The sequence below is a fragment of the Tyto alba genome, unplaced genomic scaffold (genome assembly GCF_018691265.1).
Source record: "Tyto alba isolate M040663 unplaced genomic scaffold, T.alba_DEE_v4.0 Super-Scaffold_18, whole genome shotgun sequence".
NCBI lineage: Eukaryota > Metazoa > Chordata > Aves > Strigiformes > Tytonidae > Tyto > Tyto alba.
Window position 1 is genome coordinate 32883017 of NW_024881280.1, and position 25289 is coordinate 32908305.

The following is a 25289-nucleotide window of genomic DNA, read 5'->3' on the forward strand; positions in this document are numbered from 1 at the left end:
TATTTAAAAAGCACAGCAGTTATATTTTGAAAGATATCTAGAGGGCAGCAAATCCAGAGGGAAATCTCATCCTTCAGTGCAAATGAAACCTCCTCTTTTATTTCATTTCTGAAAAATCAAGCATGGAGTTATATAAAGCTTTTTTTTTTTTTTTTTTTTTTTTTCCTTCTTCTCTATACAAAGCAGCAATAATAATAAGATATCTCTATAAGGTTGAGATATAATCATACCTGGGAGCAATTTTTTAATTTGATTAAAGCTTACTGTAGTGGGCAAAGACTCTGAAGTTCAGGTATGAGTTATGAAGAAACTGCTTGGCCATCCATAATCCTATCTGAAAGCAAATGTATTTTTAGAGTACTGCTGTGCGACATGGAATGCTCCCGAGTTATTTGTGCGTAACCGCTGTTGATGTGGGGTATACATTTAATTCAATATTAAGATTGTGCTATTGATTGCCATTCTGTTATTTTTCATGTTTGGTTCAACGCGTAGTTGGCCAAACAGTAGCTTGGACCCAATTAACTGTTAACAATGGAAATCAAGGCTCCTGTGACATGATGTTTTATTGTATACTGCATTCTTCAGCACATTTTGAAACCCTTTGAGAAGTGTTTCCACAATTACACCTACTAAATTTCATCAGCAACAGTTAATGTGTAGAGTAATAGGGATGCTGGAAACCTCTATCTCATCTCCCTTATGTCTTTGGTACTTGAGGTTTGGAGCTTGGCCATCATGAAGTTATAATGTTTTAAAAAAACTATAAAGCATAGTTCAAAAGTGTCTATGCAACTGATTTGAGTTTCAACTCGAGTTTTGAAGGTTTTTTCGCTTTAATTGTGTGTGGAAAACTGACGTTTGCCTGTCGAGAGGTGCGAGTAGAGGTAAACCAATGCAACTTTGGGTGGACGCTGGCAATAACTAGAAGGAAAACCAGACGAGCTCCTCCAAGCACATTTGGGGGATACTAGTGCCAAAACGGGAAAGCCGTGTTGACTGCCTTGAGGTGCGTCCCCCAGAACATAGGCAACACAGCTGTGCCACTTGAATTTGGCCTTGTGTCCAGCCCAGGCTGCAGGCACAGAGGTTAAGGATCCCGGGGGAGCATCCCTGGGCACCGAAGCCCTGCTTCTGTTTCAACCTGCCAGGAGGGACATCTCCCATTCCTCAGTTTCTGAAGCGGCAAAATGGGGTTAATGAACTGACCTCCGTTGGTCTGATGTTTGCTTTGACATCTACTGGTGAGAAATGAGATATGAGAGCTGTGGGAAATTGTTATTATCAAGGGGCAACGTATTTGCAGTGAAATAGGATAGGATGTCTACAGGAGAGAGGAGGATTGGGTCTGTGTGCTGAGTTTTTTGCTGGACAGCATGCCTGAAATGAGAAGAGGTTAAGTGGTACCCTGTCAGTGTGTATGGCAAAGGTTATACCAGAGCACAATTTCGTGCTAATTACATTTCTTCCCATGTACAAACCCTTTATTCCAGTCTTGTACGTGTGGCCATTTTGCACAGCTAGCATTACAATACATTAAAATATTTTTATGTTTTTGTCACTAGAATAATCAGTTGCTATTGAATATACAAAAGACGGCAACTTCCTTACATGTCTGCTATCTCAGAACTTCCCTACGGTTCTTCTGCAGAAAGGGAAGATTCCCTTTCGTCTTCCAGCTTAACTACAATTTTCCTTTTGCCTTGGGTAACTGTTTATAATGTGACCACTCAGTGGTTTTCCAGCTGCAAGATGTGAGGTGCTGGTTCAGAATGACGCACTGCTGAAACCTGCTGGCCTGTTACTATTTAATGGCAATTTGTAACTGCTTTTTGGTTGGTTGGGTTTTTTCCCTCTTTTTTTTTTTTTTTTTTTTTTTAAGATGCTTAATTCACATCAGGCGTTGGGCACTGGCAAAACCAAGAAGCTTTTGACCTCTGAGAGGTGTCAGCCTTTCCTCCCTCCATAAGCAGCGCCAGTCTGTCCATCTGTGGGCTGGATGTGGCCCCTCTGACTTTTACAGAGAGGGGTTTCATGGCTGGGATATCAGCCCAGAGCCTGATCTGGGGGGCCAGATGCTGCTCGGGCAGAGCAGAGGGGGAGCAGAGCACGCAGGGGTGCAGCGAGGGCTTTCAAGGAAGGGGACCCCTGCCCCTGGAGTCACCGGGGTACGGGTCAGTGGGTGCTGCAGGCAGAGGAGAGTTGGTATCTACCTGGGGTGGGAAATGGTTGTAAAATGGGGAAAGGATGCCCGGGTCAGGGGGTTTCACACAGGAGGGGTGATTTCTGCCACCATCACCCTCGACCTGTACCGTCCTTTTCCCTGACCACGTGGAATGGGCCCGTTTCAAGGGCAGAGCCGGCTGCCAAAGGAGCACGGTGCGTACCCTGCCCCGAGAGCAGCGGGGGTATCTCCCCTGCGAGAGGTTAAACTCTTCTGGACTCCCGTGGCTGTTCAGAAAACTCTTACTGCCTTGGGGTTTGTAGATCAAATATGGACACCATTTACATCTGCTTAAAATCGGAATTGAACTTGAAATTTATGTTCAGTCCAGTGGTGAATGTGGCTGCTGTTAAATTGCTCCGTTAGCTATAAAGCAAAGTTTAATCTGCTGTGTTTTACTTTCATGAAGTGCTTTTAAGCGCTGATAATCTTCCCTTTGTTGTGTTCCTTTAACTTTACAGGAAACTGAAAGTTTTGTCCTAAAAAAACCCTGAATAGTTTAGGATTAAAATACCAATGAAAGCTCTGCAAAGATTCAAACAAGAGAGAAGGAAGGATCAACATTACCAGGAATAATTAAGAGGAACAAGACTGGAGCAAGTTGCTGCTTCATCTTTTCCTTTCCAAACATCCAGCATGGTCCAAGAGCCCTACTAAATAGGGCCCAAGTACTTGTGGAAAAGAGTACAAGTGCAGTCTAGAAAGGCAATTACTTCTTTTCATTCAGATAGAATTTTTCAGCTTATAACATGGAGTTAATTGCCTCTTTTTTTTTTTTTTTTTTTCCTCCTTTTTTCCTGTAATGGCCCTTTACACAGGTTTAGTCATCCTTGAGGGCAGCTGCTCCATCTATACAGCAATTGCCAGATGATTACCTCTTTAATGTTTTCACTGAGTACTTTGCTGGTTAACCCCCTTAACTGGAGAGCTGCTTATTGATATTTATGTCTTGTCAGCATAGAGGTTCATTAGGCATTGGTAAATGACATGTTTTCATATCTGCTGACACTAGGAATGCAATATGATCAATTGCAAATTGACTTCAGTGCAGCCATAGAGTGCATTTAACACACATCAGTGGATCATTCGTACAAGCAGAGCTGGAATTTTTATGGCTGTTTATGTCTCTCTAATATCCAAATATAAATTCTCCCAAGTCGAGCAATTCTTAGTAGAACAAAACGTGATACTCAGCCCAACAAATGATCACGTATCTGAGGGCAGCTCTCAGCACAGGCAAGTTTTGGATGGGGGGATGCTGAAGGTGATGAGACAGTCCTGGTTGCCTCACCCCTGCCGGGAGGCAGAGAGGGGCCGGGGCATCTCTTGCAGGTGTTTTCTCCCTCGCTTGCTGGCTTGCCACCACCTCCCTTTCTCTGTCTGCTCCTTCTCCATCAGGAGGGTAACGCTGGCTCTTGCCTGTTGGAGAATGGCTCAGAGACAAGGGCCCTGTGCCTTTAGCCAGTAGGTTGTAAGCCTGCACGGCTAAGTCGTGCCTTGTCATGTATTAAGAAAATCTTTGAACGAACGTTGGCGCAGGCTCTGCTCATACAAAAAGAAAAAGGGGGAATTGTTGGAGAATGGCTCAGAGACAAGGGTCCTGAGCCCACCGAGCAATTGTATGATCAGAGCCTGCTCTAGCTGCTGATGCTGGGCCTCACTAGGGTTTGCCTGCAGCTGCTGATACAGGAGGAATGTCAAGGACGCTTCAGCCCTGTGTACCGTGGTGTGTCGAAAACAGGTTAAGGGGAATTAGGAATAGTGGTCTGAGAAACCCAGTGTTATGGTAACGGTGGTCTGAGAAACATTGTGTTATGGTACCGTCGTGTATCGAAAACAAGTCAACAGGAATCAGAAATAGTAGCATGAGAAACTTAGTGTGATGAGAAGCTTGTGCTGTAAGCTAACTGCAAGTAGGTGGACCGTGCGAATACGACCTTTAGAGCTTAAGCCAATCAGCTAGTGACTAGTAGGCATAATAATTATCATTGTCTGTATAAATATATGTACCCTGGACCAATAAATGGACACGGTGATTGATGCTCTATCACCCACCCTGAACCCGTCTTGGCGTGTCGTTCGTCCGCGGCCCCACACTTGCCTGCAGCCCAGGCTGGTCTGGAGATGGCTTTGTTCACGTGTGAGTCCCAGAAGCCGAGCTGACAGATGCCTCTGTGGCCAGGTCCTGCTGGGGGTCAACGATGGGGAGCCGGGAGCTTCCAGTCTCTCGGGTGTGCATGGTCTCCTACTGCCCTGCTGGTAAAGAAACAGAGCTCGCACTCAGCTGGCTCCAAAGTGCTGCTTTCTGATATTTTCTTTCTGCAGCAGCAGTTCCCGAGGAAGCCACAGTTGCTTTTAATGGTTCAACCTTACCGTTACACTGAGAGTCAGCCTCGGGGAGGGGATGCTGGGGTCAGAGGGCAGGGCTGGGAAGCCTGTCCTGCGGCACGTGGCGACAGAGCATCCACTGCGATAGCGCTGCCGGGCCCTGGGGACCTCCGGAGGTGTGGAGGCTTGGGGTGGTGAGTGTCCGTACCGGTGTTCTCCTCTCCTCCCTGGGACCAGCTCCCAGCCCATGCCGAAGGCAGGAAAACAGTGACCGTGTCCTCTCAGGGTTCCTCCCGCCCAAATCTGTGCACGGGCACAGCAGCTTTGCCGGGCGCCCCTTGCCGGAGTACAGGTTCCCCGTACTGTTTCCTTCTGGACAAAATTTCTAGGAGTTACTGTTATTTCCGTATTTCTGAGACTACTCTCGCCTTTTGGCCAATGCGCTTGGGCTAGAGTAGGTCACGCTCACAGACACCTCTGAATCTTCGCATCTTCAGAAATATGTCTCAGTGGCAGAGGTAAAATTTTCAACTCTACAGATCCAGGCAGATTATATGATACATAATTGCCATCAGAGATAGGAAAAGCATATATTTATCTTTAAAAAAAGAAAGAGGGGGAAAAAAAAAAAAAAAAGATCTTTTTGAACAAAGGTCTTCATTAAAAAACATCAGCAGGTTTCAATTTAACAAAACACTGTAAAATAAAAGAAAGCCATGAATGCAGGCAGTAGCCCTGGGAACATCCAGTGCTGATTTACTATGCCAGGACCTATCTCCTGTAGAGTTAGATTATTATTTTTCTTTACTGCTCTGTCACACATTGTTGCATGTCTGAGATCTCTCACCAGTAACTGAGAAAAAGCAGAGAGCATTTACTGGTATTAAGTCCATTATTTTATGTACTGGAGGGAAAAAATTGATGGCTTGTGTTGAAGTCTCTTTGGGAAGAAAGTAAGATCTTTACATTGTTTTAATGGGGGTAGCTTTGGTAACTTAAAATCTGTACATAAGTCTGATCATCTTGATATTCATCTGAAGCATCCTGGCTCTTAGCTCATGCTTTTCTTCAGCTGGAATATTTGCAATATGCTCTGGGCTTTATGTACTCTGTTAACTTTTTTGTTTTGTCTTATGGAAATGAAATGAAACTTCAGATTGTCTCTTCTCTACAGAAAAAAAACATGAGCTTCCAATCTAATCTGTTTGGTTAGTAACCTTCCTGAAGAAAACTTTCAGGGCTGTAGTCTTCCTGGGTATAATTATTCTCACTGAATATCCAGCATCACATTTGCTCATGTGCAGCTGAAGTACTGGTTGTGTCTGTTTGCTCTCTGTGGATCGAACCAGGTGAAACAGCATTGTTTCAGCACCATGAGCAACAGAATACTAAATTAGTATTATGGCTTCCTAACAACATGGCTTTGATGTAAGATTCCAATATCTTTATTTTATTTACAGAGCCGTAATACTAGTTTAGCATCCTGTTATTCACAGTCCTGAGATGACACTGCTGGAGTTAGTAGGAGTACAGCGGTGGAGTTCATACTGAGGTGGAGTCAGAGAGAGGAAGGTAGATTTCAATCCAAGTTTAAGACTATGAGGTGAAGCAGATGGCAGAGCCAGGGATTTCAGTCTTGGTTATCAACATGCCGATTGTCCCTGCACCTTTGTCCCTACTCCGTTGGTTTTTTAGCACAGTGCAAGGCCAGATCCTGCCCTGGGGAAAGCTGCAGTGTGCTGGCAGCACAGGCTGCAAACTGTGTGTCTGAACAAGGACTATTTTTCAGAAGAGTGGTGAAAAAAAAAAAAAAAAAAAAAAAAAGGTACCTGTTGGTCACAAAATTAGAATTTTTGTTAAAGGAAAACAATGATAGACTTGACAAAGGTTGGAAAGGTGAAGAAAAAGGGGCTGTGTAGGGAGGTTTGAATGTCTGAGCAGAAACTGTGGTGATTCCACTAAATTCTTGACATTTAAACCAAACTCTGCTTGTGCACATAAACAAGTCTGAGTAACATTTGGAAGGAAAGAAGAAGGAAGAAAAACTGCCCTGTGTGTTTTCAGAGCATGCACACATTCCTTCTAACATTCACCGGGAGGGATAGTATGTAATGGTATGGTATGCACTGAGCCAGTAATAACAATTTGTGATCGTGCAAAGTTCTTACCCTTTTTGTTTCCTTTCTTGAAAATCAATTCAAAAGCAATGGTATTTCAAGAAGAAAACTGTCTGAGAGATCAGAAAAATGGCAAAGCAGACGATTTATAGATGATTCTAACTCATGGTGGTGATGCCCACTAACAACAAAATGCAAGAAAACGAGATCCCAGAGCTCCTTAAACTGATCTCTTAGAATCTGCTGGAGACCTGCTGGGGCCAGGCTTGCTCAGGGGCACTGCAGGCTCCGTTTCTGCTGTCTCTTGGCTTGTCCAAACAGCGGAGCCACTGCCAGGCTGTGAGACGAGGAGGTGCCTTTCCTCCGGGCTGCCTCCAGAGCCCGGGCAGAGCTCTAGCGCTTTGGAGACGGAGGAAAAAACCTCCGAGATCTTCTGCAGAAAAACCATCCTGGTCCAGCTCAGGGATGGGGGGCAGAGATTTGTGTGTGTGTGTGTGTGTGTGTGTCCCGGCTCAGCGTGCGTGTTTGGAGGGTGCTGCCCACCCCCAGAGCCGCGGGGGGGCTGTGGTCCCGCTCCGCACGGCCCCTCTGGTTTGGACAGGCAGGAATCCGAGTTTCCAAGTTACACATAGCTGCAAGGACGAGGAAGAAAATTGACCAGAAATACCAAACGGGCAAGGATTTTATTAAGGAGGATAGATTTATTGACTGTCTAGGCTGAAGTTAGCTTTGTATTCACGCTTTCAAACTTTTAATTAAGTTTGAAAGTTTACGCTCATACTGCCTAGCCATTCCCTGGTTAGTTTTATGAAAACATTAACCTTGACATTTTGACAACTTTTTCCCTTTCATTTAGTCCCCCGTTTAAAGTTGTTTTCATTGCCTGTGGTTTAGCGATTCCCCTGCTCCACTTACACAACCCAAGCCCTTTGAAGAGCGACAGCTCGGCGTGCCCGGTGGCAGCTCCCAGCACAGTGTTTAATTCTCCCTTCAAGCCGAGCAGCCGAGCTCTACCTCTGACACCAGGTTTTGCAGGCAGCAATGTGAAATTTGCCTCTGCGCTTGCACGAGGCTCTTGTGAGAACAACTCACAGCTCGCGGGGACCCGCAGAGAATGCGGGGGCCCTCCCTGGACCCCAGCGCCCAGGGAAAGCTGCTCCTGTTGTCCCTCCTGTCATCGTGGACACACAGGAGTCCTGTACTTCCCAGTGGACTCTGCCTCTCTGAAAGATGCTCCAGCTCCTGCACAGGACGCCCTAAACAGTTCCCAGAAGCTTCTACCCTGCCCTGGGACAAAGCCGTGCAGCACGCAAGGACGCTCTGACAGTTCCATGTGTTGACTTGGAAAGCCCACGTTCATCACCACTGTAGGGAAGAAATGCCCCAAATCACCTAAGACCTCAATGCAAGACATACTGATGTCATTTCTGCTCCCGTTTTCTAAAGGAATTTAGGCAGAAACGTGTACAAGCTCTGTAGGTTTATAGCGACGCAGATGCGTGCTGTGAAAGTCACACTGGAATATTTCCATGGCTCACGTCACTTAAATACCTCCTGAAAGTCTGAGCCTTAAGTTTTGCTGATGCATTTCTTCTCCAGTGTTTTTCTCTGCAAAGCTGCTGTGGTTGTTAATTCGTTGGAGTCCACGAGGTGCTGAGGCAGGGCATTTGGGTGTCAACAGCAGCGTTTTGATAGACAAGCAGGGAGAGAGAGAAGCTGCAAATGTGTTCCCAGGGAAACAGGGGAACTCACCAACTCTGCAACTATCTGAAAAAAAGAATAACCCTCACCTCTGCATCCTTGCACAGCTTGCCTTAAGACTGCGTTCTGTTGAGGAATTGCCATGCCAGTCCCACTGACTGAATGTGAGAAGCAGGTCTTTCAATTTTGCTGGAAAAGGGGGAAAAAGAAGGGTCTTGGTGTTGTGTGAAAAACCATAAAAAGCAGTAAGATGGCATCACTCAGACCAAACTCCTGTGGGAGGCTGGAAATGTTGCTGGCAGGAGCTGCCAGAGGCCAGAAATGGCTGCAGAGAAGCTGAGGTGATATTCCACAAAGTTAGGGCTACCTGAAAATGTGGAAGATTCTGCCTCATGTAAGACCGAGGGGAAAAGAAGGTTGGGACTGCATTTTGTCCCATCGTTTGGGAATCCAGGTCCCCAAGAGGGTTGATGCACATCCTTCCTTGTGAGCATGAGGGAGCAGTGGGGAGGGTATGGGACCCTGTGTCACCGCCTCCCTCCTGGAGATGGTGACATGTTTATAGCAGGGGCATAGTCCCTGTTCCTGGCATGGGGAGAGGCAACCGGGACCTGAGGAACCAAATAAAGACCACTTTCAAAAATCTTTGCTCCTGCATACCAAATACATCTCTCTCTTTGCATAAAGCGAGCGTCCGAGGATTAACTAAAATAAAAAATGTGGGATTTTTTTACTGGAATTAGGATTTAGAGAAAGTTGATGAAGAAAGGAGTGTATAGGGCTTGAGATAAAATAGACATTGCAATGAAATTAGTAATAAGGGAAACACCCTTGGGAATCCCCGAATGGAAACCCTCGTTGATTTCTCCTGACGCTAAGAAAAAGCCAGGTCAACAGATTGACAAATACTGTGTGAGGGGGGAAAAGTAAAGTACCGTCAGGCAATAATCCCAAATCGAAAGGAGTTCAGAAGAAAGAGAACTGTCTAAGCTTGTTTGTTTATAACTGAACTTTACAAGAATGGATGTTATTCCCTGAGGACACAACTGTATTGATAATTCCAAAAATAACATTTAAAAGGAAAAAACAAAAAAAAAAGAAACCAAAAAAAAAAAAAAAAACCAGAAGAACAGATTACACAAAAGTATCAAGAAATTATTTGCTCTGCCATGAGAAGAAAAGACTGCCCACAAGCATCTTGATTAGTTCTGCAGCATCCTGAGGTAATGCTCTGTGACAGCAATGCAAATCTTTTCTTTAAATGAAAATCTTTTTTTAATCACCTCAAAGATTACTGGTACTGATTTACCACTCTCTATTTATTTATAATTTATTAATGGTTTATAAATAGTATAAAAATAAAATCCTTTTTCTCATGTTAGTTTCCTTTTCTCACTGCACCTGTACTGGATTGCAAAATCTGGCTCAGAACACCATCTTTTCAACACATTTGACCCGCACTGATAAGAATATTGATTCTGTTTTAAAGGACCTGGCCTGGCATTTAAGTCTGGTATCTGATTCCCATCTCTGACACAAACTTTATATATAATCTTGAATGGAAGGCTTAATCTTTTGTCTCTTTGTAAAAGATGACTTTTGGGAAGAGAGTTCCTGAACTTTATCTTCCTAATAACTGGAATCCTCCTTCTAGTTTCCAGGATGGATGTGTTTGTAACACCAGGATGGTAAGTTTGCATCCAAAATCTTGATGTTGATATCTCCATTAAATTAAATAGTTCTTTTCCTCTCCTTGTACTTAGTTCTTGGATGCCTTACAGACTGTAATTCTCTCCCTTTTCAGTCCGTGTTTTACTGTGCAAGACAAGTTTTCTAGTCTTCTGTCACGAAAAAATCCTTCTCTGATCACTTCCATAAGCCCCTCCGTGCCTCTGTTTCAATGTGGGTTCTTCAAATGGGATTTCTCTAGTGTTTTGTATATAAAGTTCCAGCAAGAAATTTTTCAGAAATGCTTGTCCCCTCCAAAATACAGGAATCTTTCTGAACCTGCTCATTCATAAAAATACATCAGGCAAAGAGACACGTAGTTGTGGTATCCCAAGACCACATCTGTCACCCTGACCTCCACCCTTCAATGCACAAGGAAGGTCGAGCTGAAAAGTCAGCGTTTCCTGGGGGAGAGCCTGAGTAAAATATGAAGTCAAATAATATGGATAATGCAAAAAAAAAAAAAAAAAAAAAGAAGAGGGGGGTGGGTGGGGAGTTGCTGTATATCTATGTTTTAATAAGAATGTTGAGCAAGAAAATGGTTGGGGACCGGTTTGTGGGTTGGATGTGGGGCGCCCTGCCTGTTACTCCGGCTCCCCTGCGAGCCTGGCCCTGCCCTGCCCTCTCACAGCTGCTGGCTGCAAGAAGGGAACCTGGTAAGGGGAAAACTAGCCCAGCCTGGGGGCTGGCAGGAGCACCCCTCCACGGCATCTTAGCGGTCACGGGGGGGGTGAGCACAGGAAAGGAGGCAGCTGCTGGCAAAGGGGCCGGAATGAAGGTTCGGCTGGGGTAAAGGGCTGCCCCTCTGCACCTGCACCGAGTTACCTCATCTGTGTGACCCTGCGGTGTCGTGGGGGGGGGGGGGGGGGGGGACCACAGGTGGTGCATTTAAATGCAATTAATGGGGTAGCATATAGGAGTTCTTGTCTGGAGCAAGTGAGGTTTTGGCTAGCCCCCGAGAGGTGTGTGGGGCTTGCCTTGCTCTTGGTGTGATGTGGAGCTGGGATAAGGGAGAAATGTTGGGGGCAGGAGTTGTTAAATAGGGGGTTTAGGTATGGCTGGAAGCCTCTAGGATTAACTGATGGTGACCTCTATTTGCAAAATGCAACAGCTATGCCGTCTTCATGCAAAATGGTTTCATTAGATGGTACTACTGCTTTTTAGTTACTTTTTTTTCCTAAAGTCATTTGTGCGCTTACAGTTCTTGAACTCTTTCAGACTTTAAGTATTATGCCTCTAAGTTGAACTGTTTTGTTTTATTTTTGTGTCACTCCTTGTTTCTAGTGCCAAGAACACGGTTGGAAGGGAGTCACCAGTGAAGATTTGTCTGTGCAGCTAAGCAAACTGCTTGTGGAGAAAGCTCTGAATAAAACAGGTCAGTTGGGTGTGTGTGTGTATATATATATATACACACATACCTGTGTATATATGTAGTTTTGTTCTCCTGACTTAGGAGGTAAATTTTTTGTGAAATAATACAAGGTTAATTTTTTGTTTGCTTTTTTATAAGTTGTTTGTGGAAAATGCTGTCTAGAAATAAGGTTTTTCCTAAAGTTGGCTAGAAACAAGCTGAATCCAAACGCTCTTATGCTTGAAAAAAATATGGCATGAATGAGGTGAGGCGCTTGTCTTTGGTTTCCTTTTAACTTTAGATGTACCCAAAGTTTCCTTTTTTGGGGATGATTTACAGTATAGTTCCAAAATGGCTGCTAAAGTTTATGTCTTTTAACATATCTCTGTACATCTCATTTCTGTTAGAGCAATTCTCTTTTGGTCTGTGTGTATATATCTAAGCAGTGGTTTCTCAGGGTGGCTTTGGTACTTTGCAGTATCATGTACTAATAGTGTGCAAATGCCCGTGCACAGCTCAATTTTTCAGAGAAGTTTGTTGGGTTGGGGTTTTGCTGCCTGGAAAGGAAGGCTCGGGGGCTGTACAAGAGGCTTCTGCTTTGTGGCTGTTGTTTCAGGTTCAGTGGTGTCTTTCCTTAACCTATATGATCAAACCAAATCGATACTGAAAGCATGTGTGGCTCAAATTCCTGCTTTTTTTTTTTTTTTTTTAATATAAAGAACAAATACCCTTTGTGTGTATGTATGTTTGTCCAGTATGTCCCTTATTAGGGTCTGATCCAAAAAATTCCCGTGGGGTTTGGATCAGGCCTAGTGGTGCCTTGGGACAAACTATGTCCTGACCCATCAGAATTAATGACATTAACCTGGGAAAGATTTTTACCTTGGTTTAAAAATATTTTCTTCTAGGGGGGGAGGAAACTTGAGTTGCCTGGGATTTTAGGGATGCTTTGTTACTGTTAGTCTTGCTCCTAATCAGGTTGCTCTTCAGTACTTAGACGTACCTTTGTGCTAACATTAAGTAAACTAAAAACACCTGGAAACACAGACTAGCATTTTGCTTTCTGGGCCCACTCTAGACCAGGTTCCCAGGTACCTGCACTCTCAAGTACCTAAATACCATCGTACTGTATCACAGGATGAACCTCGCTGACCGCGGCTAGAACAAAACTGTACTTTGTCCTTGAATAAGAAAATTACTCTCCTGTGGCAGTAGCTTATATAAATTATGTTGCCGGGTTCTCTTTTCATGCCATCAGCTGTTTCTACTTCCACTAACAGGAAAAAAAAGGTTAGAAAATGCTGATTCTAAATTGCAGCTGTGAATGCAAACACTTCAAGTTTATTTGCTTGAATTCCTCTTTGGCAGAAACCTCTCCTCACAAAGTCAAAATTGAGCCCAAAATCTCCCAGAAAAGTGCAACTATCTAAAGTCTTGGCCCATTGTTCATCTCTTTTTCTAGGCCAAACAGTTCTTTGCCACTGAGTTAATTTACTGAGGAGGAGATTCAGCTTTAATCATCAGAGGAGCATTAGAATCCAACAGAACTTTGAATATATATTTAAAATGTTTACTAGTGTGTGTGAGCATACTCACTTAAAGCCTTTAGAGGCTGATCTCTTCATTACAACTTCAAATGAGATTTATCCTCGCTGTTTTTTAACTTTCCAGACTGTAAGATGCTTGTCTTGGCTTGTTCTATCCCTAGCACGTGGCCTTGTGTTCTGTGCTATGGGAATCAGGAGTGAGACCTTTTTCCATGCTACAAGATTCCCTCACGTGGACATGGTGTGTGTGATAATTTGGGTTTTAATTTATCCATGTTGGGGGGGTGGAATTCCACAGAGGCAGTGCTCTTTCTGCTGAAGACTACGATATGGTGGTTGCAGTGTTTTTGGAATATTACCCTATTATGCTTGAGAAGCATTTAATAGCACTGCGCTGGATGTCTTTCTCATTAAATCTCTCTCGTAGCTATTCCACTCCTGATGCAATCAGAGCTAAACTGCACTAATGTTTCCTCATAGCTATTAGTATTTCAGAAACTTTAACCAGTTCCTTCACCTTTCCTCAGGACTTTCAGTTGTCTTTTGGATTACTTCTCAGAATGACACACAATGAAATATTTGTTAAGCTTTCTGGGAAAACTCTGGTGGCAGGATTTATTAGTAGTGAAAATTCATTATTGATGCTGTTCTCGACTGATAAGCAGTTTTATGACTGCTTATGTTTTATTTTTACTTTTTTAAAAGATAGTGAGCAGCTGCTATCTATGCTATCAGTAAAATCTTTCCTTGGTTCCTGAGCTGGCAGGAGGCTGAATCCTCTGTGTTCAGGCTTAAAAGCTGAACCTGCTGGCCTATGCCATAAATTCAGCTCTGCTTGTATCAATTAAGGCAAAACGATTCTTGTTGATGTTGTCTGCTCTTCACACGTTTCTCCCAAGACTACTTCTGATTGTCCAAAACTGACTTATCTTTTGATGCTTGGCATCTTTGTACCAATGCTTCACAAAAGTATTTCCATTCCCTCTGTCCCAGTGCAGCAGTCCATGACCCATCACTTCCCTGAGTCTGTGATATGACTGAGATTGGGGGTATTATTATGATTATGCTGAGGTGGAAATAGGTGGGGTTTGTTATTGCTGGGATGCTGGGCAGAGCTTCACTTACAGGAAAACTTCTAGATCCCTTTCAGAGCTTTTATGCCCTGCTAACCTTAATTTCACATTCTTAACATACAACTGAAGCACACGTGGCTGAAGGGATGGCTTTAGAGGCGAAGTGATGCAAACCCACCCCTCGCTGATTAGAAATTCTAAGCGGCGTCTTAAAGACTCTCTCTGGAATGTGGGAACTGGGGTTTACCATAATGTGACAGGGATTAAGGCTTTCATGTGTAACATCCTCTGTAAAAAAAATAATGCAGTTGTCAAACATATTGATGGTTAATTTTTATTTTACCATCAGCTATCCTGTGTATATTATAGTGTTTCAATACAAATTACTGTGTTGTATTTAAATACAATAAATAAATCCCATATAAAGCTCAGCGTTCGGAATTTAAAGCGTTTTAAATCAGTGTTCCTACAACACCCAACTCCCAGTCCTTCAGTAGCAGCGTCATCTGAGCAGGCTGCCCCTTCCTATACTCTGCAAAGGGACAAGGGAGTGAGCACAGATCTGATCCTCCTGAAACCCACCTGTCTATTCTGGAAGAGAAAAAAGCAGCACAATGTGTAATAATATTACAGCAGTCACATAAACCAAACCCTGGTCTTCCCTTCTGCCTTTTTTTTTCCCTGACAAATAACATCAGTTATCTTCCTGTTCCTGACTTACCTACAAAATAAACTTCCTTCTATGGGGTGGCACAGAACCCCGTTAGAAAGCATAGACTGAAGCCATATACTGTCTGGTTTTTGTTAAAGTTACACTCTGATAAACCTCCCCACCTTAAACCAAACCTCTTCTGTTCTGGGTGAGCTGGAGGTATGTGCTTGATGACTACAGTCATTAAAACACAGCCCACTAACGACTGGAGTTCTGGTACGTACAATCACTGCACCTCACTATCTAGCTCATGGTGGGAAATTACTTGTTGAAATGAAATGTTCTTTTATGCCCCAAAATGGATAATGGGTTGTGGGCAAAACCACAGTTAATTTCTTTGAGAAAGAGCTTGTTAGAGTAGCTGAACTCCCAGTAAGGAGAGTGATGTAAGGATTGTTATCTGTATGGGGTATTTGCATTCCAGATCCTTGTTCTGTCTTGATGTTTGCTACCTGGGTAACTTTAAATATATCCGAGAGCCATGGGACTGGTTGGAACCCAGAGGGCTCCGTGCACCTCCTCTGCTTTGGTGAGAGGATAAGATGTCCTTTAGTAATTACCTCTGAAATTGCAGACCAAAGCCTTTATCTCTCATTAACGTGCAGCTCTGTTTTGCCCCCTTCTCTCACTTTATCTATAATTAATTAGAATTTTAGAGAAAGACAGTTTTGCAGCTATGGTGATCATCCTAGAAGAACTTCTGAGCCTTGCCATGAACCTTTGCTGCTCCTTATTGAGGGACAGCTCTTTCCAAACTGCTGCAGTAAGTCTCTTCTTCCCTGGGCAAATAAATATCCCTCAAAATGCTGAGTGTGCGCAAAACAGCAAAGAGTTGAGTTAAATTCATAACGTCAGGAGGTCTGTTCACAGCATTGTTAGGCCTGGCTCACTGACAGGTCTAATTGTTGCTGTGGGCCCAGCGAGGTCCATCGGCCCACGCTGGGAGGCTTTAGCCAGCCAGAGAGTTCAAGGAGCCGGCGCTGCTGCGTAGCTGCTACCTCTGCTCCTTGAGTTGACATGAGACAAGTTATTACCATAGAAATGAGATAAGGTCTTAGACAATTGCAGACTGAAAGTAAAACTCAACTGGTCTGCTTGCGGCTTGAAATTTTAAGTGCACCTTTCTATCTTGAATACTTTTTTTTTTTTTTTTGAAGTCTGCATACATTTTCCTTCTACCCCTTAGCCTACTCTATAAATGATATAAAGAGACTTTATGTTTTCCATCAGGCTACCAGTTGTGAATTGAATTTTTTTAGATCTGGAACTTTCCTGGTCCTGTTTGAATCCCCTCTGCTGGTTATTATGAAAACTGTATGCAGAGGTAATAAAACTGCTTTGAGGAAAACATGAATGCCAGTCACTTCAAAATAATCTAGTGTAGTCGCTTTATTCCATTTTCTTTAGAAAAAGTCGAAAATCTTCAGCTGGTTCCTTCATTGGTGCTTATCAAAGAAAATGGGATCCATGTGAAGAATAATGAATGTGTTCCTTTGGAACACAGCAAGGATAAAAACACAGCTCTCCTAACATGCGAGTCATCCTGTGGATGCAACGATGTCCAGAGGATATTGAAACATTGAGAGGACGTCAGATGGCATGAGAAGAAACATCAAACAACAGAGATAGAGTGAAGGAATGATGCACGCTAAGATTAATATTTCAGCAGTCTATTTAAAACCATGTTATTACAGTGCTTGAGGCATTAAATTTTCTGGGCTGCCTAGTGTGGGAAATAAGTTTATTTTAAACATTGTGCAGTCCTGGAGAACTCGCAGAAGTTTTTGACCAAGCTAATGTATTATACATCTGAATTGGACAGAAAAAAAAGCGTAAATCCTACATATAATAAAAATTGATGGAGGGGTAGAAACACTTGGAGTTTAAAAATAAAATATGAAGAGCATCCAAGGAGATTAAATCATGCAAAGAAAGAATGGTGCAGACAAAGGAAACTTTACAAATAAGAACAACCAGGCGTTTCATCACAAGGTTACTCAAGGGTATTTAAGATGCACCATTGTCCACTGGTTAAAGTTAATCTGCAAGGTAAAAGCTAAGGAAGCCAGTGGCTTGGTAACCCCAGCCCGTGTTGTTCTCAATGAACAGCGAGGTATATGTTACGGAGTGTGAATTCTAATATCTTCTGCACAGAATTGCCTGCTGAAGGCGATAGGCTTCTGGAGGTATGAGCTACAGTCTGCCCCACATCCCAGCAGAAGCAGCTTTCCCACCTTCCCTGTTCCTGGTGCGGGAGGACATAGGAGTGGGTTATTAAAATGCATGCTGACCTGTTGTCTTAAAAAGCTTATTTATACTATAATGAGGGCTGGAGCAGAGATCTGGTGTATTCATTAAACATGGGAAAAAAAATGCTGTTAGAAATCAACCTTTTGCTGTTGGTGCAGACTGGTTTTTAGTGCTGAACAAAAAAGAGTATCTCCATCTTTTTAAAGATTTGGTATCAGGGAACAGTGTTATTTCACCTCTGCAGGCTCCTCTAAATGTTGTGTGAGTCTGTAGTGCTTTATGGTTTGTTGTGTGACTCCACAACAGAAAACCTTGGGCTCTAATTTCTTCATTCTGTCCTTTTTCCCTCACTCCATTTCCCACCCTGCCAAGAAAAGGAATGAAACATCCTTTTCTCTTCCAGTTAAACAAAACAGATTCCCCAAAGGCACAGACATAAAAGCAACCCAACAAACAGATAAAACCTAAGTACATGCTATATGTAGTGTTTCATAAGATTTGGAATAAACTTTTGCATTGTAAAAGTTTAATCTATTTGCAATGTTTATGATAGAGGTTTGATTGTCAGGCATCAGAGCTGGAAAGAAATGGGGGGGAAAAAAAAAATCTACAGTATATTATTGAAGACTTTGAACATGCCTGATGTTAAAGAATCAGTGTAGCAGTGTATGTGTGCTGTACGACTTTAGGTAACTATGTTTTAATGCTTTCAGAGTGTAAATAATAGAGCGAATTCTGTACGAGTCATGGTCTTGAGGTCACTGAATGTTTTAATTCCAACCTGCTTGTTGGCCTCTCTGTAACACGACAGAGGGGTGTGGAGGGGAAAGAAGCAAGAGAATAAAAATGTTTGCTATGACGCAAAGCATTGGCGGCTATCTGTCGGCACCAAGTTCAGCCAGGAAGGATTAAACACCCTCTGCCTATAGAAATGCCTATTGCCCTCCCAGCACCTGTGGCAGATGATTTCTTTCAGCAGTGCAGGGCCTGGAGCTCTGCCTCTGCTCAAATCTGCCTGGGAGCACCGGGGTGACAGCATGCAGAGCCCCTGATAGATCCCCCCCCGACCAAGGCAGCTGCTGCCTTTAGTTTGCAAGTTCTCATTCTGCTGAAAGGTGGTGCAGGCAGCCAAAACCTGAGCCTTCCTGGGCCCACCCTGAATCAGAGCAGCTGTGTGCATGGGCGAGCTTTCTTAAGGAGAGCTGGAAACAAAGTCATAGCCTCAGCTGTGATGTGCTAGAACGAGGTGTTTTCAGGTTTTTCAGTGGCCATGTCTGGTCCTCAGGTGGCCCATCTGAAACCATCTCATCTGAGTTATACCTCCTTACTCGTCAGCACTTGCCTTCTGTCTGAACTTCTTAAATACAGCCCTAGAGTCACACCCAGCCTTTAATTTCTGAACGTAGTGAAAATGCCCAAGTAGGTTTGCTGGATGGGAAGTTGTTACTTATACATACACGGGTTGTAAGGCTTTACATAGCTAGTAATGGATGGTCCATCTCAAATCACTTATCAGTGCCTTTCTGTCCATGTACATGAGTGCCTATGGTTTTGGCATGTGGGATGATCTGGGTTCCTGACCCTACTCTGTGTGATTTATTGTGCAACACTGAATACTTTCTGCACTACCTACCTTCATTTAATATTCCAGGGCGGGAAACCATCCAGGATATTTTCCCCATTGCCTAAGAACTTCTTTGCCTCAAAGTGTTGATAATTTTAAAAAGGAGGTTTTAGTGGAACTTCTGAGAAAGTGGCAAATGTTTTGTCAGAGGTTGCAGGGTTAGACTGTTCCAAGTCCTAAACATAATCCATAGCAGGGAACAAACACATACCACTTGTGTTTACAGTAGGATTAAATTTAAAACAAATACACTGAAATGAAACAACGTAAAAGTAATGAAAAGGTCTTCATTCCCCAAATTCTCCTAATATATCTGATGCTCATATTGTAATGCTGTATTTTGAGAAATAAGGGAAAGCTTATGAATATTTGGATCATGAAAGTCTACTTAAAAAGTACTAGGCAACTATAACTTTATGTATCAATAAATACTTAGGCTTTTAAGAGACGTTGAGAGTTATTCTTGGCTATGAAAACATCAGTTGCTGTCCAGAAGAACAATATTGGAAACACTGATTCAGTAAAATGTGCAACATAAACCCCTCAGAGTAATAAACAACGTAATAAAAACCGTCGGTGTTGTAATTGTTTAAAAGGTGCCTGCGAACCTGAAGCTGAGACCAGAATAATGACTTAAGATGTGAGAAATTTATGCTGGGTTATCTCCTTGCCTGTGGGTTTTCTGTGTGAGCTGTGATGTGTCTCTGCGCTGGCTCGGGCATCCGGCTGAACTGCTGTTTGCTGAGGTTGCCACCTGCCCACCAAGCGCACGCACGCTTTTTACTTCACACTTGCGAGAGGTTCAAAGTATCGGCTTCGATAAAAAGATCAGGCTTCACGTTTTTGGTTTTTTTTTTTTTTTTGCCTGTGAGATAGGTGATGGCAGTACACGCGGCTTCGCTGGGAAATGCGACCTTGTCAAATAACGGTAACTCGACTGGGTCCCAAAATGGGGACAATATTCCTTTCCCACTTTGTGTTGCGGAGCACTCGTGTTCTGTGCTGGGAGCCACGTTACACCAAAGACAAAGGTGTTGGGGTGGTTCCGGATACAGGTTAATTTTCCTGCTGAAGTAGTACCCAGCCACGCGAAGTATTTTCTGTCTTAGAGTTCAGCTTGCTGCTAGTCACCTCTCCGAGCAGGTCGCTGCCTCTGTGCCTGTGGCCACATCTCCTGACCAGAGGCAAAACGCGCCGCTGCGGCAACTGGGGGAGCTCTCCACCAGCTCGTGTCTTTGCAGGGGTGCCGTTCCCGCTGAACGCCCAGTGACTGCCCTCTGCAGCTCATACTGCACGGGGGATGAAGCCACAGTTGTTAGGAAGCTGTTGAAGAGAAACCGCCTTGAAAGGGGGACTCGGAATTAAATTATGCGCATGGGTGCAGGAGCTGCTGGGAAAAAATATTGCCTCTGACAGAGATGTAGTTGAGTTTGATCAGAGGAAGGACCTTCCAACAACTCAAATAACCTGTTCTCTTACCTTGTCATGGCTTATTCACTGACTGGCAAAGATATATTAAACCATTTAGTGTGTTCTTTCTCCAACCATGGATGGTAGCTAGAAAAATTTAACATCTTATTTGCCTCTATGTTTTCCCCAAACAGTTATTGTCATTAAAATTTCCATGGCAATGGCAATAACTAAAAGTGCCATAAGAGTTCACTTACATATTTTATAAATTAATTTGTGGTCAATGACAAGCACCTAAGCAGATTCTGTCATGCAAGAACAGTGCCGAGAAAATCAAGTTTTTAAGCTCTGTTTTAGGACCCTATGGATGTAGGTTAAGGCTGTGTTGATCGCTTCGCTTTTTTGTGGATTCCTGACTCATTGTCATGTAAAGCTGTCTGAAAGAAATGCAGATCTTTGCCCCTGTTAAACATAAGCAGTGGCAAATCCGGCTTCCACAAAAATGAATAATAATTCAATGATTTCTGCTGATAACCTCTGCGGAGACAGACACGGCAATGGTAAGAAGGCTTCCATCAGTTATTCAAGCATCCTTTGGACTTTTGTACCCACTCAGATTGGCAGACTTCAATATTGTCCCTCGTCCTCGGGGACAGAGATCGGGCAAAACTGCCGATTTCAGCAATTATGGATTTCATAGTGTCTTGTCATATCTGTATGCAAGAGTGAAGTAGGAAGTCGCTCTAGGCTTGCCGAGTAAGAGGATGCTTTTCAAGAGCCCTTACACGAGACACCTTTCAGCTCCTTATTCTGATGTGTGAATTGTGCCGGTGAGCTTCACTGCAAAGGCCGGATTTGTTACTGTTTTCCTCCGTTCGGGAAGACCTGCCGTGTGCTGTCTGTCTTCGCAGTCTGTGCATGCGGAGGAAGGGTGTGAAAGCAACCAGGACAAGGTCTCAGAGCCACGTTCAAACGTGATGATCCAGCCGAAAAATAAAGGCGAAATTTTCATTGCCAGGGAGGAGAGCCTGTGTGGGCGAGGGCCCAAGGGATGTGGTGGAGAAGGGGCAAAGGAAGAGACGGCGGGGCTGGCAGGTTGGAAACGTGTATTTTCAGTATGTGTTATTGTGCTTGAGAAGCAATTCTGCCAGGCTAAAAGGAGTAGGCTATAGAGCGAGGAGTTACGAATATGTGAAGTCTAGATTAGCTGAGCTTACGTGCGCATGAAGTGAATTGTTGTTTTAACATAGAGCCGTAGTGGCCTTTATCGGGATGAAAAAATCACAGCCTAAAAGGAAATGGAGATAGGATGCTTTCTGCAAAAATCTTGTGTTGGGGAGGCCCGTCAGGAATTTCCTCCATGCAGGAGGGATGTAAGTTAATCCTGTGGCGCTGCAAGCCAGAGTGGAGGCTGCTCACAAACCAGGAACGGCCCGCGGGGCTGGAGAGGCTCCTGTCACCAGGCTGGTGGCAATTTGTGTTGGGTATTGCCAGCCTGCAGGACTTGGCAACCTAAACCTGTGAGTTCAGCATCACTGTAAGAGGGGTAAAATGAAACTAGTGGGCTTAGTAAAATTAACTATCTAGATGAAGGGGCTGTGAAATTAATACTACAGTTTGGGGAGCAAGTATTTGTATATTATTCTGTTTATCTACACCGTTAGTGATACTTTTCTTCTTTTTTTTTTTTATATATATACTGGTTGGCAAGCTAAATTACTTGTCTTTCGAAAGCAAGGTTTCTAGATAGGGGCTTCAGCCAGTGTTTTAGAAGAAATGCAATTTCTGATTCATCCCCTATGAAATGATTAGATGTGGCCGAATAAGAGGGATGTAAATGGAGAAACATGTATGAATTTGTAGGGTGTTCTGCTGCAAGTGAGTTTTTGTTGATGGTGAAGAGAGTGAAATGAAACAATCCTACTTTCTTTTATTTTTTTTTTTTTTTTTGTAAACAAAGAAGAACTGTAGCTGGTAGAGAACTGTGGTGCGTTTTGCTGGATACTTTCCTTTTCCTTGACCACTGAAGCCAAGAACACCCCCGACCATTTACAGGTGAACTGTGCATTTCGCTGTCCTTGAGGACACTTGGCTTTGTGGGCTGAGAAGTTGCTCTCTCCTGTTGCTAGCGGTCTCATTAACTGGTTATAAATTTCAGCAGTGACTTAGTGTGACAGTGGGTCAGCCTAGAAGCAGGAGGTCAGGGATGCTCAGCGCTCCGTCTGCAGGACCGTGTTTGAGAGGAGTACGCGGAGAGCTCGCGGGATGAGAATTCTGACTGGGAACAGCTCTTTCACTGGTCCATTCTATCCATCTGGTCTGGTGGTGCGAAGCGTGTGCTTTGGGTGAAATTGGTATTGGGAGAGGCAGGAGGAGGTGGTGCATTGTTCTACCCACGTGCATTCGTCCACCTGTTAATGAAATAACACAGAGTGCAGATCTGAAAACGCAGCAGGCACCTGTGCAATCTCCTTCCTGTCTGTTTGGAGATTATAGATTTGGTTTTTTGAAAGGGTCTTTGTCAAGCTCGGGTACTGATGTGGATGCAAACACAGGCAGTAGTTTGGAGTCCTGAATATTGTCTTTAAATGGCACCAACTTGCTGCAACATTTGTTGCACAAAAATTAGGGGACGTATAACCTTAGGTTCAAGCATCATCCTTTAGTCCAGAGCACCTCTGCATCTCTCATGTCTTCCTCCAAAATAAGGTATAGAGGATGGGAGAAAGACAAATCATCAGTCTTGACTCAGTACACTTTTCTGAATTTACACTATTGTCTAATGCTTTATACAGCAATGGATCATTGCTTCCTTGGGGCTCTTCCACTCCAGTGAACTTGTAGTATGAGGCCTGATGCGATGGAAAGGTCCAGGCAATTGGCACTGAACCAGGGCATTTCCTCACAAAAGCTGTCATGATCCTGTCTGTTGTCATGGGGACACCACTTACTTTCTTTGGATATATTTTTGGGCAACATGCAATGTAAGCAGGTATAGCTTTAGGTGGTTTAAATTTAAAGGTACTTTCACTTGCTCTGCTCAGCAGCTGAAGACATTATTTATTTTTCCATGATACAAGCTCTGGGCAAAAGCTATCTATGACTGTGTCTCAAAACCTGGAGATGAAACAATTACTTCAGTAAAGATTTCAATGTGGTATTTGAAACACTGCAAATTGCCCAGCGTATATAATCCTATTAACTGAAGAGGAGAGAGGAGATCCTTTTATGCTCAGAATCAACAAATACTGCACACTAAACCCTGCTTATCTCATACAGCTAACTAAATAAGCACTGAGTCTGATGGCTACTTGACTCACCAACGTAAATACAGATAATACCACATGTTCTGAAAAGGCCAGAGTGAAATCCTGCTGCTGTTTTTTACAGAGTATCTCTAAAATCTGCTTGTTTGGTTTTTTTTCTTGCATAACTCTGGGCTTGCTTGCTTTTTCTCTCGTAAAACTTTTCTTCACATTGCGGTGCTAGCAAGCTTATTCCACTTGCAAAATTCATGCAAAAGCTTCTACTTCCACGTTTTCCACCTCCTAAGTGAAATGGAGACTTTGCTCCTGGACAAGTTCTGGCATGCTATAGAAAATAATATTCCTTTCAAAAATACCGTAGTAAACAAATACTAAGGAATCTACAATACCAAGCATGCAGAATTTAGGGAATAACAACTGAGTGTCCTGTGAAATCTTTCTTCAGTGCCACTGTGCACATTTGCTGTGATGCAGTTCTCAGTTAACGGTGTGCTCATATAGTACTTTTCCAAAACGTGGTAATATGCAGTTAATAAAGACTTTAATGCATAATCTCCTAAGGATTTCACAATGATTTATTTCTTTAACTCTATGATTATCTTCCATTTTGGCTAAGGACATAACCGATGCCAATGCAAAATTGTCTGCATGTGGACAAGTCCTAGAAGGAGATGGCACATCTCTCCTTCAGTTGCTGATTCCAGTCGTATCTCACTTCTATACCAGTCCAGAGCTCTTAAAGCTTGTTTTGGGTTGCATTTTATGTAACTGTTCCCCTGCTTCCATACAATGCCTGATCTTGTTGTTTTACAGTTTATATTTGTGGGTTTTGGAATTTAAAACGAACACTTGCATTCATTTTTAACAATCTTGTCCTCCTGTGAAGAGAAAACACTGGTAGAAGTCAATATTACCTAGGGTTGCCTATTCGACTTTAAGAGAACTCCTACCCCAATAAATCAAAGTCAAGCAAATACTATAAATAATTTGGGTGATACACTTGGTGGTTATATTAGTGGGTTTAGTAGGCAAATGGTACCTAAGTAATTAGGGAATATATGGAGAATCATAGAATCATAGTTCAGGTTGGAAAGGACCTCCAGAGGTCATTCACTCCCATCCTCTCCTCAGAACAGGTCTAGCTGGACCAGGCTGTCCACAGCTATGTCTGGTCACCGTCCTGAGGGCAGTGAAGACTGGATTGCTCCAGAACATCTGGAACACCCCAGGCCTGCTGGAGAGTTACCTGTGACTCCTTTAATGACATGAAACGGGATGCCTGAATGAGCTCCTGGGTAGGTAGAGGGGTAAAACACAGGTAAATATCAGAAAGATTACACTGAAGTTTGTTCTCAGAGGATAAACCCCAAACAAATGAAAAAAGTGGGGATGGAAAACAGCAGGGGTGTTGATAGATGCTGGGAGTTTTCAAGTGCTGAGCTGGCAGGATGTGAAAGTGAATGCCGCAGGTACAAATTTTTGCCAAGGAATTTCATATCCTTCCTGGAAAATTTACCTCTAGGCTGCTACTGCGAGCTGTGGGCATTTATTCTGGAGAGAACCCAGTGTGTTTCTAATGCGTTTTGTTGCATGTGGTGTGCATCTCCCGTGGTGTGATCTAATGTAACATGGCATGTGGTGGTATAAATAGAATGATGAGATCTTGCAAAAACCTGCCTGGCAGGCAAACTTGCTGTCTCTGCTTTTGAAAGGCTTCCTGAGCTGCCACTGTGCTCCCTTCTTTTGTTAAAAGGCACCTTCCACCCCGGCACCCTCTTGCTCAGGCTCCTGGGTAGCAGTTGGGATAGAATGGCTTTTTCTCCCAAATTCATTCTGCTTGTCAGCAGCACAGCAAAGGCTTCACGGGGGCAGTGTCTTGCTGCTCCCAGTTCCTGTCTTGCCTTTCCTCTGTGTCTATGCATTTCTAATTTGCTTGGTGCTATGGGCAAGATGCTAAT